The sequence below is a fragment of the Ahaetulla prasina genome, chromosome 3 (assembly GCF_028640845.1).
Source record: "Ahaetulla prasina isolate Xishuangbanna chromosome 3, ASM2864084v1, whole genome shotgun sequence".
NCBI classification, from domain to species: Eukaryota; Metazoa; Chordata; class Lepidosauria; order Squamata; family Colubridae; genus Ahaetulla; species Ahaetulla prasina.
In genome coordinates this window covers 116,034,843-116,053,632 of record NC_080541.1, presented here as the reverse complement: position 1 = coordinate 116,053,632, position 18,790 = coordinate 116,034,843, and positions in this window count along the sequence as shown.

Below are 18,790 nucleotides of genomic sequence, written 5' to 3'. Positions count from 1 at the left end.
TGTCCCAGGTCCAGGGATGCATCCAAAAGATGCCTGATGGAGACAGCCATCCAGCATTTGCTGAATATCCAGGCTATCGAACTGGTCCCCCTGGATCAACGGAGGCAAGGGTTCTATTCAATCCTATTTTTGATCCAAAAGTCTTCAAGGGGGCAGAGAAATTCTGGATATTTTTTTTTTTGTTTACATTTATATCCCGCCCTTCTCCAAAGACTCAGGGCGGCTTACAGTGTATAAGGCAATAGTCTCATTCTATTTGTATATTTTTACAAAGTCAACTTATTGCCCCCCCAACAATCTGGGTCCTCATTTTACCTACCTTATAAAGGATGGAAGGCTGAGTCAACCTTGGGCCGGCTTGAACCTGCAGTAATTGCAGGCTACTGTGTTCTAATAACAGGCTCTAACAGCCTGAGCTATTCCGGCCCTTTGAGATTTGAAACATCTCAACCGGTGCCTAGAGTTCAAGATGTTCAAAGTGCAGTCATTGAAATCAATATTGGATAGTACATGCGAGGGTGACTTCCTCACCCTAATAGACTTAATAGAAGCTTACCTTCATGTTCCAGTCATGGCTGCACACAGGCATTGCCTTTGCTTTGCCTATTTGGACAATCATTATCAATACAGAGCCATGCCATTCGGCCTCTCATCAGCACTGGGAGCCTTCACCAAGGTTTTGGGGGCTCTGGCAGCCCACCTGAGATCAATCCCAATCAGAGTCCAGTGCTATCTGGATGACATTTTGATTCAGTCCTCATCAGCTCTTCAGGCACAGGAGGATCTAAGGGTCATGATCCAGGCATTTCAGGAATATGGCTTCTCCATAAACTACAAGAAAAGCCATTTTTTTCCAACTACCAATTTGCTCCATTTGGGAGCCATAATAGTCAGCCTTCAACAACCAGCCACACACATCATGGCTATGGGGGAGGTTCCTTTATTACTCCTATCGCAGCTCCTGGGGAAGATGATGTCATGCATCTCCATAGTGCTGTGGGCACAACTACATGCCAGGACGCTGCAATGGTTCCTCTTGCCCCACCAAAGATCTGTCAGGAGCAACTCGAAGGACAAGGTAATACTTCCCTTACAGATGCAACACTCCTTTTGTTGGTCGACGTTGCCAGCTCTCCTCAAGGGCTGCCTGTTCAAAGACCCAGCTCATATCACCATTACAATAGATGCTAGCCTCTATGGTCGGGGAGCTCTCAGTCAATCTTTGATAGCCCAGAGCAAATGGACCCTGGGAGACTGATCTCACAAGATCAACTGGCTGGAGCTCTGAGCAGTCCATCTGGCTCTCTAAAGCTTCAAGGGCTCCATCTGAGGGCATCACGTTTTGATCTTAACTGACAACATGACAGCCTAAGAACAGAACAGAACAGAACAGAACAGAACAGAACAGAATAGAATAGAATAGAATTTTTTTATTGCCCATGTGATTGGACACACAAGGAATTTGTCTTGGGGCATATGTTCTCAGTGTACATAAAAGGAAAGATACGTTCATCAGGAATTCTAAGGTACAGCACTTAATGATAGTCATAGGATACAAATAAGCAATCAGGAAACAATCAATATCAATATAAATCGTAAGGATACAAGCAACAAAGTTACAGTCATAAGTGGAAGGAGATGGGTGATGGGAACGATGAGAAGATTAATAGTAGTGCAGATTTAGTAAATAGTTTGACAATGTTTTTTTATTCAAAAAAGTTTTTATTAGTCAAAAAAGGTTTATACAAATACATATCAGGTATGGTAAATTTTCATTTTTCTTATCTAAAATAAGAATTTTACTCAAATTTTTTAACACATACAACAGCCATATGGCAAGCAGGTGACACGAAGTAGCTAAGTTTACAAATTTTAAATACGTAATAAAGAAGAGTCAAGAATAAACAGAATATCGTACAAAAGAGAATAAGGAAAACCAACACAATCCCAAATATCTTTATCACTTCCTAGTTTTGGATCTCAGAACTCTGGGTTCAGCCTGACCCAACTCCAGGGCCGCAACAGCGGCAGCCGCTCGCCCATGATCTATAACCTCCCTTCTTCAATTCCTGGGTCATCTGATTCCAGGAGGCTTTGTGTTCCTCCACATAGGCCGTAGCCTCCATAATTGTACTGATTTTTTCGTAATGCCCTCCCGGAAAATCATCAATCCTCTGGCATCAGCCATCTGAAGCCCACTCCTTCTGGTACAATTTGCTTGACAAAAATAATATTTCTTTCTTTTTCACGTACCTGTCTGGGAATCTGCCTCAGAATGGCTATCTCCTGCCCCTGTAAATCAGTGCCCCACTCCTATGTTTTCTAAGAATTTCATCTCGTCTCTCTTCTCACAAATTTGACATGAACCTCTCTGGGAACTGCATGCGTGCGTGCATATTGCGAATTAACTCTATAAACTCGATCCACATCCCAATTCATGAAATCAACACCTCTCCCAAGAAATTCTCCCAACAATTTAGTCACAACATCTCTCAAGTCTTCTTGGTCCACTTCTTCCAAATTTTGAAACCTAAGGAAATAAGACATTTTATCCATCTGTAGTCCAAGCACAGCATTGCCTGTCGTCTCCTCTCTTTTCTGCACTGCCCGCATCTCACCCTCCAAACCTTCCACTTTCTGCTTGTTTTCTGCTGAAACTTGTTGAGTATCCTTTAAATCCTTTTGGATAGTCACAATTTCTGCTCTTATTTCATCCAATTTCTTGTCCATATTAGATAACTTTTCCAAAATTCTCTCCATCTCTCCAGCAGTTGGTCTCTGACCTTTTGCCATTAAGGGAAAAAAAAAAAATACAAAATCCTCAGGCAGGCACAGTATCCTTGTAATTTCCTCCGGATCCACCAGGGGGCGCTCACAGGAGCAACGAGTCCAGAGTACAGTTAGTCAACCAGGAAGCCGAAGGGAAGTGATGTCATCAAAATTCTCATAGTGAAGGCGGAAGCTGGACGCCACCACTGTTCCCCAGAAGGAGGGGGGGCCTCAAACCTTCCCTCCTAAATTTCTCCATCACCTCTTCTCTCCAGAGCTCCACAAAACCGGTAATCTTCTTATTTTAAGTTCTCCTCTCCAGAATAACTCGTGCTCCTTCCAACCGCAGGGGAGAAAAACCCCCGCACTCCGGAGCACTCCACTCACGCCACCGATATTCCTTCTCTTCTCCTCCTCAATTCTTCTCCGTTCCCTGTTCACCACCAGGCTGCTGCAGTTATAAATCCAATGCCCCGGTGTCACCGGGCACAGCGGCCCAGGCGACGACCAAAATAATGGCCGCGGCCTGTGGCCTCCAAACCCCGCCAAGCCTAGGACGCGCCAGCATCGGTCCCCACAGTCCTGTATGTCGGCTGGGAGACCCCTGGCGAGCCGTCCGTGCGGCAGGTGTCCTTTTCGGAACACCTGGCCCCTGAGGGCCTCGGCGGCGGCCGGATTCGGGCGCTGGAGGCAGGAGAAGCCTTCCAGACGTCCGTTGCCGCTGGACACCGGAAGTCGTCTCCCAATAGTTTGACAATGTTGAGGGAATTATTTGTTTAGCAGAGTGATGGCATTCGGGAAGAAACAGTTTTTGTGTCTAATTGTTCTGGTGTGCAGTGCTCTGTAGCGTTGTTTTGAGGGTAGGAGTTGAAACAGTTTATGTCCAGGATGTGAGGAGTCTGTAAACTTTTTCACAGCCCTCTTTTTGACACAAGCAGTATACAGGTCCTCAATGGAAGGCAGGTTGGTAGCAATTATTTTTTCTGCAGTTCTAATTATCCTCTGAAATCTGTGTTTGTCTTGTTGGGTTGCAGAACCAAACCACACATATATAGAAGTGCAGATGACAGATTCAATAATTCCTCTATAGAACTGTATCAGCAGCTCCTTGGCAGTTTGAGCTTTTTGAGTTGGGACAGAAAGAACATTCTTTGTTGTGCTTTTCTAATGTTAGCTGTTTTGATGTTAGCTGTCCATTTTAGTTCTTGCGATATGGTAGAACCTAGAAATTTGAAGGTCTGTACTGTTGATACTATGTTGTCTAGTATTGTAAGAAGTGGAAGAATGGAAGGGTTTCTCCTAAAGTCTACCACCATTTGTATGGTTTTGAGTGTGTTCAGTTCCAGATTGTTCTGGTCGCACCACGAGTCTAGTTGTTCAACCTCCCGTCTATATGCAGATTCATCATTGTCTTGAATGAGACATATCACTGTTGTGTCATCTGTGAACTTCAATAGTTTCACAGATGGATCGTCACAGATGGATCGTTATTCGATGCGAATACACAGTAACAACAAACCTTGGTTTACACCTAAACTTAAGCAGCTACGACATTCCAAAGAGGAAGCCTACAGAAAAGGTGATAAAATGCTGTACAATCAGGCCAGAAATGCACTAACAAGGGAGATAAGAGCAGCAAAAAGAAGCTACTCTGAAAAGCTAAAGAATCAGTTTTCAGCAAATGAACCAGCAAACATGTGGAAAACTCTTAAAAATATCACCGGCTATGGCAAACCTCCTTCCCAGGCTGAAGGTAATCAACAACTGGCAGATGACCTGAATGAGTTTTACTGCAGGTTTGAAAGGAAACTATAGCCACCTATCTCCACAACCCCCATCTCAGACACACCAACAACAGCCAAGCCTCCTACAACTGACCCCATTTCATTGGGTTCACAACCCCTAGTGATCACAGAAAAGGAAGTGCAGGACCTATTTCACAGACAAAAGCCAGGAAAAGCTCCAGGCCCAGACAAGATAACTCCTTCTTGCTTAAAAGTCTGTGCTGACCAATTGGCCCCCATCTTCACCCATATTTTCAATAAATCACTAGAGATGTGTTATGTTCCTTCTTGCTTCAAACGCTCTACCATCATCCCAGTGCCGAAGAAGCCCACCATCAAGGAACTGAATGACTACAGACCAGTTGCTTTAACATCTGTAGTCATGAAAACCTTTGAAAGGCTAGTGCTTTCCTACCTGAAAACCATCACGGATCCGCTGTTAGACCCCTTGCAATTTGCATACCGAGCAAATAGATCAACAGATGATGCTGTTAATATGGCTCTGCACTACATCCTACAACATCTTGAGTCTCCAAAGACCTATGCAAGGGTCCTTTTTGTAGAGTTTAGTTCAGCATTCAATACCATCATTCCAGACATTCTTCTAACTAAGCTAAACCAGCTACAGGTACCGGAACAGACTTGTAAGTGGATCACAAGCTTCCTAACAAACAGGAAGCAGCAGGTGAAGCTAAGCAAGATCACATCAAATACCTGTACAATTAGCACAGCCCACCCCCCAAGGCTGTGTGCTCTCCCCACTTCTCTTCTCTCTGTATACCAATGATTGCATCTCCAATGATCCATATGTTAAGCTACTGAAGTTCGCAGATGACACAACAGTGATTGGTCTCATTCGAGACAATGACGAATCCGCATATAGACGAGAGGTCGAACGACTAGCCTTGTGGTGCAACCAAAACAATCTGGAACTGAAAACACTCAAAACCGTAGAAATGGTGATAGACTTTAGGAGAAACCCTTCCATACTTCCACCTCTCACAATACTTGACAACACAGTATCAACAGTAGAAACCTTCAAATTTCTAGGTTCTATCATATCGCAAGATCTCAAATGGACAGCTAATATCAAAAACATCATTAAAAAAGGACAACAAAGAATGTTCTTTCTGCGCCAACTCAGTAAGCTCAAACTGCCCAAGGAGCTGCTGATCCAATTCTACAGAGGAATTATTGAGTCTGTCATTTGCACCTCTATAACTGTCTGGTTCGGTTCTGCAACCCAACAAGAAAAACACAGACTTCAGAGGATAATTAGAACTGCAGAAAAAATAATTGCTACCAACCTGCCTTCCATTGAGGACCTGTATACTGCACAAATCAAGAAGTGGGCCGTGAAAATATTTGCAGATCACTCGCATCCTGGACATAAATTGTTTCAACTCCTACCCTCAAAACAACGCTATAGAGCACTGCACACCAGAACAACTAGACACAAGAACAGTTTTTTCCCGAAGGCCATCACTCTGCTAAACAAATAATTCCATCAACACTGTCAGATTATTTACTGAATCTGCACTACTATTAATCGTTTCATAGTTCCCATCACCAATCTCTTTCCACTTATGACTGTATGATTATAACTTTGTTGCTGGCAATCCTTATGATTTATATTGATATATTGACCATCAATTGTGTTGTAAATGTTGTACCTTGATGAACGTATCTTTTCTTTTATGTACACTGAGAGCATATGCACCAAGACAAATTCCTTGTGTGTCCAATCACACTTGGCCAATAAAAAAATAATAATAAAAAAATTATATTCTATTCTATTCTATTCTATTCTATTCTATTCTATTCTATTCTATTCTATTCTATTCTATTCTATTCTATTCTATTCTAGTGATGCACACAACAACTGACAGGGAGGGATGCATTCCAGGTCCCTCATGAAGGAGGCAGGCCATCTGGGTCGCTGGGCAGAGTGACACCTTCTATTGTTATGGGCAGAACACATATCAGGGGCCCTGAATGTGCAGGCAGGCAATCTCAGCAGGGTGATGGTGGACCATGTGGAATGGTGCCTGCATTCCTCATTGTTTCAACAACTGACTCACAGATACGGGACCCCAGTCCTGGATCTTTTCACATCCCCAGAAAACTCCCAATTACCACAGTTTTTCAGCAGGTACTAGGCTCATGGCGCAGAGGGGATAGATGCCCTTTTTAAAAAAATAATTTTTATTAGACTTTTAACTTTTAAAAACAAAATACAGAAAAGTACAACAAAACACAAAAACATGTTAAAAATACTTAACAGACATAACATTACATCATATATTATTTTACAGTTTGCCGTATAGACATAGATATATATTCTCTGTTTTTATTCAATTGATCTTCTACGTGCTTATATATATACATTGGTATCTATTTACCAAACCATCCTTATCCAGTTAACACTATTCAGTAATTTACACTTCCTAGTTTTAACTTAATTAGATTAACATTTCAATTTATTATTTTGATTTCTTTTTTTTTAATTGAAAAAGTTTTACAAGGTTTTAACAAATATCCCCCCTTCCCCCGTCCCCCCCTCCCCCCCTGAGACTTCCCAGAGCAAAATACAGGGTGTAGTAAACTTCTAACAATCATAAACTAAACTTATGCTAACTGTCCATAAACTCTCATCCCTCCATAGAACCTTAATTTCCATTACACTTTGTTCATTCAAAAGCTATTCGATATTTCTTAGTCTGATATTTATTTTGAATATAGTCAATCCCTCTTCTCCATTCCACTATGTATTTCTCTTGTGAACAGTCTTTCAAATATGCTGAGATTTTTGCCATTTCCGCCAGGTTAGCAACTTTTAATATCCATTCATCAATCATAGGCAAATGTTCCTTCTTCCAGTACTGCGCTACCAATAGTCTGGCTGCTGATATTAAATTTAAGATCAGTTTAGTCTCTATTACCATACAGTCTATAGTTATACCCAATAAAAACAAGGAGTAAACTTTATCTTCTTTTTCAAAACATTTTGCATAACCCACCATATCCTTATCCAAAATGATTTGATTTTTTTACAAGTCCACCATAAATGGTAATAAGTAGCATCTTCACAGTCACATCTCCAATATTTAGCTTGCAAGTTCAGTACATACATGCTAATTTCTTAGGGTCTAAATGCCATCTGTAAAACATTTTATAAAAAGGTTCTCTTAAATTTTGAGCTTGCGTAAATTTGACATTTCTAACCCAAATTTTTTCCCAAGTTTCCATCATTATTGGTTCCTGTATATTTTGTGCCCATTTTATCATACAATCCTTAACTAATTCTGTTTCTGAATCTATTTCTAACAATGCATTATACAACCTTTTAATATGCGATTGGTCTTGATCTCTAATCTGTTTTACCAAATTTTCTTCACTTTGCATAATACCAATTTTCTGGTCTTCTTTCCATCTAGCTTGGAGCTGTCCATACTGAAACCAAGTATGAATTATCCTAACCTCTTTCATTGTATTTAAAGATTTCAATTGCAATTTAAAAGCTCTTTATAAGGCTCTAAACTATTATGAAATAAAACATGGTGTTTTGGAGGTATAATTATGGGATTGATGTAATTTGATTAAGCAGGAATTTCTTAAATACTGAGATATTGGAATAATAGAAAGATACTTTATATAATTTGTATTAAATTACTATAGAATGGATTTAAAGATGTAAAAACAAATATTGTTTATGTTAAAAATATGCATGAATTCTTAAGAAACAACAAAGAGACTAAGGGATTGTTTAAAAATACAGAAATGAACATAGAAGCTACTCAACAACTGGGGGAAAAGAGGAACAGGATACTTAAGAAATAGATGAGAAATTAGAAAAAACAGGGGATGGGGAAAATAAAAATGAGAAGCAAGAAGTTAAGAAGAAAGAGGAGAAAAGATTAATAAGTAGAAGACAATTACATAACCTTTCAATTTATAATGATATAGAGAGAAAAGAGAAAAATATCTTTAAAAAAACACAAAAGGAAGTTTTGTGGAAGGGTGTTCAAACAATGCAACAAAAAGAAACAAAAGGCACCCAGAAGGGAAAAGTTAGTAGACGCACAAAAATCAAAATGAAATACAAGATTCCAAGAGAGAGAGATAAAAGGCTGATCAAAAAATCAATAAATGATGGAATTTTAGAAAGATCAAGAGATGATGGATAATGAGAAAATAAATTAATAAAATGGGAAAATACCATAACCCCAATAAGTTTAGTCTAGTAGATGGTAAATTAAGAGTAGGCAATTTAACTATAGTATTAATGTTAACAGTGTGTTAAAAATATCGTGAATTTAAAATATTAAGGATTAGAAATGGGGATTCTGAGATACTCCCGTGATGGATTGAATATTGTTAATAATAGGTGTTATTAGTAATACTGTATATTTGGAATATTGATTCTATGGTGGAATGAGTGATTTTTAAAATATGGAAGGATAACATTTACTAAGGGATAACAAACACAGGATGCAAAGAAATGTTATTTATATTTAAATGAATCAATGGGAAAATGTAAATGGAAAATGAAATGAGACTAGTATTGTTTGAATTTGGAAGATTAGAACTCCACATATTTGTATTATTATTGTTAACTTTGTATAAAAAAGACTTGACCCAATCTATGCACTGTCCACAAAATATGTATGTTTATATTGGAAAAAAATAAAAAAATATTCCAAAAAAAACCCTTACCAAATAATGAGAACTTATATTTTTCCTATAGAATTTATTTTGAGATTGAATCAAAACAAATGTTTCATCGAATGAAATCTTAGGCTTGGTCATAAATTTTCCATATTTGTAACATAAATCATTGTTTGACAATAGATCAACAGACTCTGAATTCAGCTTTCTTCCTCTGTAAGTATTTCTCTGATCCACTCAATCCTGAACTTTTCAAACCACACATAATGTCAGGTCTGTCTCGACTTGGACGTTTTAGGAAAGAAAAACCCTCAACTCCATTTCTTTGAAGTAAAAGATTCTTTTACTAAAATCAAGCGGTGACAGTGAAAGTAACTGACAGTGAAAGTAACTGAGTATTGCAACAAGGATTGCAATTTTCACCTTTCTCTGGCCCTCCCCCCTTCACCAGTCCATCAGTGTCCAATAATGTTTGGTTTTGATGTTTTGGGCTTTAAGTTTGGTGCCTCTCAATGTACTTTCACATTTCGTTCTCAGGCTGTGTGTCCTTGGAAGCCACTTTATTCTGGATTTATATCTCTGGTTTCTTTCAGCTTGTCTCCCCCACCCCACCCCAACCTTTTCCCACCCATTCCCATGCCCAACCTTTACTTCCCCAATTGCCTCCCCAATCCTTTGCATTTTATGGCGGGATGCTAGCAAAGCAAAGAAGCTGAAGATGGCAAGCCTGACATATAACTTGTTAATTTTATTCAAGAAAGTAAAGAGTGTATTAGTTTAACCCTTGATATTTTTTTTTAAAAAAGAGTGTAACTATCATTATATTTCAGTCACTAAAAAAATGGCAGTTTTGTTAAAATAGGCATAAAGACATGCACAATAATCAACATAACTAATTCTGCTACATATAATCACTGCCTAAGGTTTCAGTTGATGAATCCTTTTGACTTCAGAGACTGAGACTGCTGGACAATTAAGTAATGACTCAGTAGTAAAATCAAACAGGACAAATTAATTGCATAATGGCAAGATGAACGTAGGTAACCTACAGGGATTATAAAACCATTCAAAGAACTAAGGTGACCTGCTGTAATTCACTAACAATGGGTTGTATCCCTTGACTCCACGCAAAAAATAATTGCTTACATATTTGCTGCATACAGCCTTCTCTTTGACTTCAAGAAAAAGTTAGTTTTGTTCAAACCTAACATACAAGTGGTGCTAGAAGGGGGCCAAGCATTACAGTATGGCTCTTATAAGAACCTTATAAGAGACTTTTTACTCCTATACATATATGGGCATACCAAAATTTAGAAAGTAGAATACCTGAGTACTTCTAGCAAATATTCATAACTCTTGAATTAGAATGTTATCACGAACAATCATAGACTTGTTTGAAAAATCAGTGCCTATTTGGAAAACTGTGGTAGCTTTTGAGAGACACAATTAAACCACTCTGTGCTAATTCCAAACACTTCATTTAATCCAAGCAGATCCATCCTCATCCACTTTAATAGCTGGAAAATTATTTATCTCATTAGATGCCTTTTAAAAACTGATAATGTAGAGTCAATTAAAAGTAGCAGAGTCAACTATGAAGGTTTAACTTGAAGGGTGCAACTTGATTAATCAAACAATAACATATCAGCACACAATCAAAGTTCATCAAAACTGCCATTCCAGGCAACAGGGATTGCCAAAAACGAGCATCACGTTTTCGGTCTCTGTATCCTGGCAGATGGGTGGTGGCAACAGTGAGGGAGCTGCTTGGAACTGGCTGAAAACTGCCACCACATTTCCATGAGGGTGCGCAGCTCTGCGAATAGCATCGGGGAATCGGGGAGGAAAACGCCCAAAAACGCAAAGCATGGAGGCAATGCTGGGCTCCATGCGCAATGCATGGAGACCAGGAGCAGAAGCTGACCGTCCTCTGCCTGGGTTGTCTGGAGAAGAGGCAGGCCGGGCGGTGAGCCACCTTGCCGTATGCCTCTCGCGCAGAAGCATCCGCTTTGCCAAACTAGTCCCGACCTTCGCGCTTCCTGGGCCGCTTGCAGAATCAGGCTCCAACCAAGGCAGCAAAAGCCCAGGAGCTTGCCAGGAAGCCCACCGTTGTGTTTACGAGATGGCAGCGTCCAGGAGGACTGAAGTGCTGCATCTCTATCGAGCCTTGCTGCGAGAAAGCCAGGCTTTCAATGCCTACGGCTATAGGTAGGAAGACAAGGGCATCTCAGGAGTGAGCCTTCAGTGCCAAGTCCCTCTTCTGCCGCCATGAAAATCATCCCCCACCCCAGCAAATCCACTCCAGTTAAATGCACATATGATGATAGGGTTTGTTTTAAATGAACAAAACGGACATTGGCTTACCTGAATGTCCATTTTCGGAGTGCTGCAAAGACATTACACTAATGGGTTAATTTCTCATCTATTTGCTCAAGACTGAGTGTAATTTTTTCTTTTCCATGACCATGCCTCCTGCTTTCTGTGGTCTTTAGTCTTTTCACAAAGGCGTAGTCATCCAAGAATCTGTAGCATAAGGAGACAAAAGAAAGAGCACCCACCCCTGCCAGGATCAGGCAGCCTACGGGCCGGGTTGGAATGTTTTCACAGCGCTCCAAAAATGGACATTCAGGTAAGCCAATGTCCGTTTTCCATAGCGCTGTTCTGATATTCCACTAATGGGACATACCCAAGCTTACGGACTCTGGGCTGGGGTCTAACTGATCCCCTGGTCCTGGATGAAAACAACACTTTGCAAAACTCTCCTCCCAAATGATGCCTCCGCAGAGACAAAGGTGTCCAATTTGTAATGTCTGTCGAAAGATGACAATGACAACCATATGGCCATTCTACAAATGTCCCAAATCGATGCTTGAGTGGACCAAGCAGCCGTGGTGGCCGCACTATGAGTAGAATGGGCCAAAATATGTCCAGTTAAGGGTTTGGCCTTGAGCTCATATGCTTTAGCGATATAGGTCTTCAGCCACCTGCCCACCATAGCAGACAAAACTTTCTGACCCATAGACAAAGGGTGAAAGGATACAAACAAGGCTTCAGTCCAACGAAAAGAAGTTGTTCTCCTGATATGCCTCTGGAGAGCCCTGCGAAAGTCTAACGTGTGCCGTCTGTCTTCCATCGAATGCTGTGGATCTGAACAGAAATCAGGAAGAATAAGCTCCTGCACCTGGTGAAACCAAGAATTCCCCTTAGGCAGAAAGGCTAGGTCCATTTGTAAAACAACTCTGTTAGTATGGAAAATACAGAGGTCCTTTTGGATTGATAAGGCTGCCAGTTCCGATATTCATCTAGCTGATGTAATTGCTAGAAGAAAAGCAACCTTGAGAGACAGAAAATGGAGGCTAATAGAACCCAGCAACTCAAACAGAGAAGTCGTGAGGGTTTGGAGGACCAGAGACAAATCCCACGTAGGATAACGATGCACCACAGGAGGGCTGAGATTGGCAGCTCCTTGGAGAAAACAACGAGCCCTCGGATGTTGATATAGGGACCAATGAGAGTCACAGGTAAGTATTGTTGATTAGGTGACCACCTGTCAACATAAGGTGGCTGGCGCCAAACCTTTGTCCAGTCCCACCTGCAGAAACTCCAAAGCATCTGGAACCAAAGCCGACATAGGATCTACATGTACCTTAGAAAACCACTGACAAAAGGCTTGCCAGGAAGTGTCGTAAATCCTGTTCGTAGATCCCCGTCTGGATGCCTGCATCATGTGTATCACCTTGTCAGAAAGATTGGCTTTGCTCAGAAGGACCCTTTCAAGTGCCAAATGGTTAAATGAAGCAATTGGGGCTCCGGATGGAAGACGGACCCTTGGCTGAGAGAAATCCTGTCTCATGGAATCCTCCAGGGAGGGGACACCAGATCTGCGAACCAAGACCAGCGAGGCCAATGAGGAGCGATGAGAAGTTCCGCTCATTCTATCAACAGCTTGAGAAGCACCTTTGGGATGGCTTAGGACTGGGCTATCTATGGGACCGCCTACTGCCACCAAAAGCCTCCCATCAACCCATGCGCTCCCACAGGGAGGACCCCCTCGGGGTACCGTCAGTTAAATAATGCAACCCCCAGGGGGGGGCCTTCTCTGTGGGGGCTCCTGCCCTCTGGAATGAGTTGTCTCTGGGGCTTTGTCAACTCCCCGACCTTCGGACTCTTCCGCTGTGAGCTGAAACGCTTTTATTCCATCGAGCAGGGCTAGCCTAAAAATGTAGTTTTTAATGGGGTTTTAGTTTTATTATTATTGTTAGTTTTTTTAGTATTTCGGCCACAAATTATATTAATTTTATTGTGTTTTTAAATTGTATCTATTGTGTTTTTTAAACTGGCTGTTAACCGCCCTGAGTCCTTTGGGAGAAGGGCGGTATACAAATTCAATTATAAATAAATAAATAAAAATAAATCACCTCCTGCTTTGTTCTATAGTTACATTTTCTATTGTATGCCTAGGACTAGCCCCAGGGGTGAAATGCTCCCGGATCGGACCGGCTCGTGCGAACCAGTAGCAATGGCGGCTGCTGGTTCAGAGGACCGGTAGCAAAAATTCCTGCCCCCCGCCTCTGCTGAGCCCCACCGTCAGCAGAGGGTTTTTTTTAACTTTTAAAAGAAGGTTTTGCTTCAGCCGAAACATGCCTTTAAAAGTAAAAAAAAAAGCCTTTGAGGATCCCACCCCTCAGCTGAGATTGGCAGAGCCTTTAAACTTAAAAAAAAATTAAAGGCTACTCTGGGGATCTCACCTGAGTTCCTCATCAGCAGAACCTTAAAAAACATGCTTTCTGTAGAAAACATGTAGAAAAACTCCTTTTAAGAGAGTCTAAATAACTTACCTGATTACTGATCCACCTCATGGCTTTTTTCCAAGCCGGAAAGCCCCAGTTTCATTTTCAACACCAGACAGAACTAATCTAACTTAGCTAATCTATTTCATCACTGAGTGATTAATGCTGGCTGGCTGGGGAAATCCGGAAATTGAAGTCCACAAACCTTAATAATAAAATAAAATATTTGTGCAGCTTTCTGAGATTTGGTGTGTTTCTGTAGTGTTTTACTTTAACTACACAAATACACAAAATCTCAGAAAGCTGTATGTGGTATTTGTGTGTGTGTGTGTGTGTGTGTGTGTGTCAGTTGTATTGTGTTGTGTGTGTGTAAAGTGTGAAAGTTGGTTTTTGAGCTTTTTGTGGCTGTGTGAAGTGTGAAGTACAGCTGCTTTTACATTGTGTGTGAGTCAGTTGTGTTGTGTTGTGTTGTGTTGTGCTGTGTGTGTGTAAAGTGTGAAAGTTGGTTTTTGGTACCTCTTATTGTTTTTTTATACTTTTTTATTTTTATTATTTATTGTTATTGGCCACGCCCACCCAGCCATCTGACCACCAAGCCACGCCCACAGAACCGGTAGGGAAAATTTTTAGATTCCACCCCTGACTAGCCCATATAGGTATTTTATAATTTAATTTATATTGATATTTTTTCCACACCCACAGCAAAGCATTTCTGAGCATATGTGCTTTAAAAGCTCTATCCACCTTTTTGTCATAAATTAAATAAGCATGCTATCCATATGACAAATCATGACCCTCTATGTTCAATATTCTTTCTTCTGTTAAATTAAACCAATCGCTAATTAATGATAAGGCAGCTATTTCATAATATAACCTTAGGTTAGGCATTTTTAGACCCCCTCTTTCACATGTATCTTATATTATTTTCAGTTTTACTCTAGGTCTTTTACCCATCCATATACATTTATTAATTCCATTCTGCCATTCCTTCAAATTTGCATCTTTTTAAAGTATTGATATCATTTGAAACAGAAATAAAAACCTAGGCAAAACATTCATTTTTATCACTGCTATTCTTCCCAGTAAGGATAACTGCAACTTTTTCCAGTTCTCCATTTCCTTATAAACTTTTTGCCATAATACTTCATAATTGTTTTTATATAATTTCACATTTGAAGCTGCAATATGCACTCCTAAATATTTAACCTTTTTGACTATTTCAAATCCCGTTATTCTCTCTAACTCTTCTTTCTGATGATTAGTCATATTTTTGGTTATTATTTTTGTCTTTTGTTGATTTACTTTAAATCCAGATACCTTACCATATTGATTAATTATATCTATCAAATATGTAACCGATTGTGCTGGCTGAGATAGAGTAACAACCAGGTCATCTGCAAATGCCCTTAATCTATAATCCTGATGTCTAATTTTGATTCTTTTTATTTTATCCGAGCCTCGTATTTTGTTTAATAATGGTTCTAATGTTAAAATAAACAATAATGGTGATAAAGGGCATCCCTGCCTTGTCCCTTTTTCAATTCTAAAAACTTCTGTCAAGCTACCGTTAACTATTATTTGAGCTGTTTGTCGCTGATATATTGCCCTAATTGTTTGTATAAAACATTCCCCAAACTGCATTTTTTCGATTATTTTAAATAAAAATTGCCAATTCAATCAATCAAATGCCTTCTCTGCATCCAAGAAAAAAAAGCGCTGCTGGGACCTGGTTGTTTCTCTCCAAATATTCCAATAAATTCACAATTTGTCTTACATTATTTCTCATTTGTCTCCCTTTTATAAATCCTGATTGATCGTTATGAATCTTTTGTTGCAGAACCAACATTAATCTGTTTGCTAATATTTTAGCAAAAATCTTGTAATCAGTGTTCAAAAGTGATATTGGCCTATAATTTTCTTGTTTAGTACTATCTTGATCTTCCTTTGGTATCAATGAGATAAAAGCCGTTCTCCAAGAAGGAGGTACCTCTCCTCCATGTTGAACTTCATTAAATAACTCTTTAAGTGGATCCACCATTTCAAATTGTAAATTTTTATAATAAACAGCCGTTAACCCGTCTGTTCCTGGGGCTTTACCTATTTTTAATTGTTTGATTGCTAAGAGAATTTCTTCTGAGGTTATTAACTGATTCAATACTTCCCTTAGTTATAATGTGAGTTCAGAAATATTTTCTTCCTGCAAATATTTATCTATTTCTATACCTTGAATTGTATCACTAGCATATAATTTTGTGTAAAATTCTAAGAAAGCTTTTTTAATCATATTCTGTTGGTATACTTCTTTACCTTTATATTCTATCTTTCCAACAGTACGAGATTTGAATATGCTTATTGAATATGCTAGCCACCTGCCTGGTTTATTTGCATTACAAAATGTATTATGCTTGGCATACTGTAAGTTCGTTGCTATTTGATGTGCCATCAACATATTGAACTCTCCCCATAATATGTTAATTGTTTCTTTAGCTTTTTTATCTTCTGGATTAAGTATAAGTAATTGCTCTTTCTTTTTAATTTCCTCTTTCTAAGTCCCTACGCTTCTGCTGCTGTTTAAATCTATGTTTCTTGTTATATATATTAAAATTCCCCTCATATATGCTTTACTGGCATTCCAATCCATTTCTATCAGTGTGCCCTTATTCATATTCATTAAAAAAACCCTCCTTCATTTGTCTTTGACATTCCTTTACATTTTCTTCATATCTAAACAAATTTTCATTTAACCTCCATGATCTCCTAGCCCCTTTTTTCTGGTCAAATTCCACCCATACCGGACTATGACCAGACAAAGTTCTTGAACATATCTTCACCTTTTTAACCCTGGAAAGAAAATCAGTAGAGATTAGTATAAAATCAATCCTAGAAAAAGATTGGTATCTATCAGAAAAGAAGGTAAAATCTTTTCCCTCAACATTCCGTTCTCGCCAAATGTCTCTCAACTCCAGATCTTCCATCATATCAAAAAAGGCTTTAGGTAATTTTGCACGACTTGAAATAGTTTGGGAGATATTCTTTTTGTCGTTTCGAGTATCAAGTACTCCATTCCAATCCCCCATTAATACAAACAATTTATAATTCCACTGTATTAGTTTGGCATGCAAAGATTTATAAAAATTTTCTGGCTGTTGATTAGGTGCATATAATCCAATTAAAAGTATTTTCTTCCCATCTATTAAAAGTTCAATAGCAATATATCTTCCTTGAGCATCTGCTTCAATTAATTTGGCTGTTAATTCTTTCTTCAGGTATACAACTATACCATTCTTTTTCTCTGGAGCAGATGCAACAAAATGTTCACCTAATCTTGAGTTTATCAGATATTTTTGGTCTGATATTCTGATATGTGTTTCCTGCAGGCAAATTACATCATTTTAAAATTGTTTCAAATAATGGAATATCTTTTTTCTTTTTTGTGGTGAATTTGACCCATTGACATTCCAAGTTAGGAACCTAGTTGCCATTCTTGGCACCTTGAAGCTTTTGGAGCATCAACTGAAAATCTTCATCATCCTCTACCCACGCCTGGCTGCTCTCCTTCCCCTCTTCTCCCGAGGGGAAGGAATGCAAACCGTCGGACAGCTGATTTGCGCTGTCCAAATAGTTCTAAACGTGATCCCAAGGCAGAAGATCCATAGGACCGTCTTCGACGTAGCAGAGCCAACTGGAAGTCTCAATGATTTCGTTTTTCTAACCAATCATATAATTTGTTCCACACTTTATAGTATTCTTCCTTTTCTTTAATTTCCATGGTAATCTTGTCCATTTCTGCACGCTGTAAGATTTTTCGAATTATTTTTTTCTCTCCTGGTACATTGTTTTGTTTCCATCCATATGTGACAGCAATCCTTGCTGCCGTTAATATATGAAGTATTAGGTATTGTAAAGATTTATCTATTTTTGGGTTAATTATTCCTAATAAATAGTGTTTGGGTTTAAATTCCATTTTTAATTGGGTACTTCCCTCTAACCAATTTTTAATTTTTTGCCAATTTTTTTTTATCTTGGGGCACATCCACCACATATGGTAGCATGTGCCTAGTTTGTACACCCATTTCCAACAATTCGGTGGTAAATTTGGGACCATTTTGGCCAATTTCGCTGGTGCTGTCAGCCTCCGCTTTAATTAAGTGTATTTCTCCTACTAGATTATCTGTTTTATTACCTTGTTAAAAGTTTGCTCTACTAAGTGTCTTACATGCTTTATGGAGGAGGGGGGAGGTTTTCACTGTTTCCAGTGTCGGCTGACATTGCATGGGCTGGAATAGCTCAGGCTGTAAGGAGCCTGTTATTAGAACACAGTAGCCTGCAATTACTGCAGGTTCAAGCCCGGCCCAAGGTTGACTCAGCCTTCCATCCTTTATAAGGTAGGTAAAATGAGGACCCAGATTGTTGGGGGGGCAATAAGTTGACTTTGTAAATATACAAATAGAATGAGACTATTGCCTTATACACTGTAAGCCGCCCTGAGTCTTCGGAGAAGGGCGGGATATAAATGTAAAAAAAAAAAATGTGTGGGAGAGGGAAAAAGCCTTTTTAAAATAGATGTTTGAATTGTTTTGGCGCGTGAATGTAACGGCAGCTGCTGGCTCCACATTCCATCCAGAAGATTGACAGAGGGAGAATATCGGAAGTGAAACTACACGTGGCCGAGGAGGAAGAAGACATTGGACTATTACTGTATTGACCTCTAGTAGGGGGAGGGTTCAGAAGAGAATATGACTCTGTGGTTTTGATTTACTTCCAGTTCCAGCTTTGCTT